At 54.0% G+C, this 2,500-nt stretch overlaps 1 pseudogene; it reads left to right on the top strand.

Annotated features, from left to right (window-relative positions):
* The window catches only part of LOC143261889 (large subunit ribosomal RNA), a 7,760-nt pseudogene that overhangs the window by 2,980 nt on the left and 2,280 nt on the right, over window positions 1-2,500 (top strand).

Raw genomic sequence — 2,500 nt, 5'->3', positions numbered from 1 at the left:
CCATTGTCGGCGGGCCCTCGGGCCACTCGGATCGCCGACCCTACGACAGCGGCCACAGTGAGTCGGAGTGTCTGTCCGACGACCTCCAGAAATAAACCCAACCAGTCCAGTAACGACGCACAACATCTTGCGTCACGGGGGGCACTACATCCATGTCCCCATTGTTCGCGATCCTTTCCCACTTCCATCGGGTTGGGGGTCCATGTGAGGAGAGCTCATCCAGACGAGGCCAACCAACGAGTGCAGGTGGCGGTAAAGAAGGTTAGGTGGACTCAGGAGGAGACTGAGATGGTGGCGGCGGCTGAGGCGCTTGCGAGTGTGCAGGGCAACGTCAAATTTATGAACGAACATCTGCTGACGGTCTTCGACAATAAATTCAGTCTTGATCGACTGAAGGGCCTCAGAAAGAAATTGACGTATAAGGCTCTTGTTACACAGAAGATCGGTGTATGCCGCGAGCGTGGACCTGCCGTTGAGTCTCAGTCTTCAACCTCCAGTGTCACTCAACATCACGACACAAGTCATCGACAGGCGGATTCGCCTACTCCTGTTCAGGAGCACTCTGCGTCGGCACAGCAACATCAGTGCCAATATATTGACGCTATCCGTAAGCTGATTGATCCGGCCGAAAGGGTGAAATCCCATGAAGCGGAGGAACTCGTAAGTCTTGCGAGAACGGTTCTTAATCGAGAACCAATAACAACGAGTGCTTGTTGTCGATGGCTTCAAAGAGTCTTTCCGACGCCTTCTGCGAAAGTAAAGGAGCGGAGAACACCACTGCTCCGGCCACCTAAAGCTGCACCTGCCGGGCCCGTGCCGAGGTGGAGACTGAGGAGAAGGGAGTATGCGGCCATGCAGGAACTCTGGAAGAAGGACATGTCTCGCGCGGCCAAGCTTGTACTGGATGGCCCGGTGCAGGCTCAAACACCAACCGTTGGCGAGATGGTGGAGTACTGGACACCTATGCTCACCAGTCCTTCTGTCCCCATTGAACACCTTCATCCAGTTCAGGAAAGGGAGGACCTGCATTGGATCGCTGAGCCGGTTCGTGGCCATGAGATCCAGGCCAATGAGATCCCGCTCTCCTCGGCATCGGGTCTCGATAACATCTCGAGCAGGCAATGGAGGAGTGTGCCAGTGGTTCTAAGAACCTTATTTTATAATGTCATCCTTGCGGTAGGGGCATTTCCATCTGAGCTCCTCATCAGCAGGACGGTATTTATCCCTAAGAAGGACGGAAGCTCAACACCATCCGAGTTCCGTCCTATAAGTGTGGCTTCAGTCGTCGTTCGTCAGCTGCATAAAATCTTGGCGGTGAGATTGGCAAAAGCCGGTCTCATCGATGAGCGGCAACGAGGAGTACACGATGGCTGTGCTGAGAACGTGCTTGTACTGTCAACTGCCCTTCGTGACGCACGGAGCTGCTTAAAGCAGCTTCACGTTGTGTCCTTAGATGTGGCCAAGGCGTTTGACAGCGTTAGTCACCATGCCATAACATCGGCACTAAGGGGATTGGGACTCCCGGAGCTCTTTGTGAGGTACATAACAGCGACGTACCGTAATAGCCGAACCGTGCTTCAGGTCCGTGGCGAGACATCGGATCCGATCGGGGTAGCGAGGGGTGTGCGGCAGGGCGATCCCTTGTCGTCCCTGCTATTCTCGATCGTCATGGACCGGGTGATAAGGGTGTTACCCGAGGAGGTCGGCTATGTTATCAGGGAGCAAAGGGTCAATATACTGGCGTATGCGGATGACCTGATCTTGTTCGCGTCCTCCGTTTCAGGAATGCAGGGCATGCTTCGAACGGCTGAGGAAGAGGCACGAAAGTACGGGTTGGAATTCAACTCCGATAAATGTCTGGCTATGTCCATCCAGATCGCTGGTAAAGAAAAGAAGTACAAGATACTCTCCGCCAGCAAATTTGAGGTCAACGGTCGGTCTATAAAACAACTGGGACCTACCGAGGGCTTCCGATATCTGGGCATTAAGATCTCGCCAATGGGTATTGAAAAACCTGGGGGCAAGCTAGACAGAGAGTTGGCCAATATCACCAAGGCGCCACTCAAGCCTCAACAGCGCCTCAAGATCTTGCGCTGTTTCCTCATTCCGCGTTTTTATCACCAGCTGGTTTTGACAAGATGCCCACTTAAAATCTTGAAGGCATTAGATAAACAGACGCGGCTGGCCGTTCGAAGGTGGTTGCGTCTGCCCAAAGATGTACCACTTGGGTATTTCCACGCCAGTTGCAAGGAGGGTGGACTTGGCATCCCCGCGTTTCGAACATCGATACCGGGTATGATGCACGCCAGGTTAACATCAATGGCGAGGTCCTCCTGTGCGGCTGCAAGAGATGCCTCCCAACATCCGGCAGTTGTGGCAGCGGTTCGACGGGCGGAGAGTGCTCTGACTATCCAAGGTCGGGCGCTCTTCCGACCTGAGGATCGTGCCAAATACTGGGCATCTTTACTCCATCAGTCTAACGATGGAGGAGAATTGCGTG

This window comes from Megalopta genalis, unplaced genomic scaffold, assembly GCF_051020955.1.
Source record: "Megalopta genalis isolate 19385.01 unplaced genomic scaffold, iyMegGena1_principal scaffold0074, whole genome shotgun sequence".
Classification (NCBI taxonomy): domain Eukaryota; kingdom Metazoa; phylum Arthropoda; class Insecta; order Hymenoptera; family Halictidae; genus Megalopta; species Megalopta genalis.
Note: the sequence above shows the minus strand (reverse complement) of the source record. Positions and strands in the feature narration are given on the sequence as shown.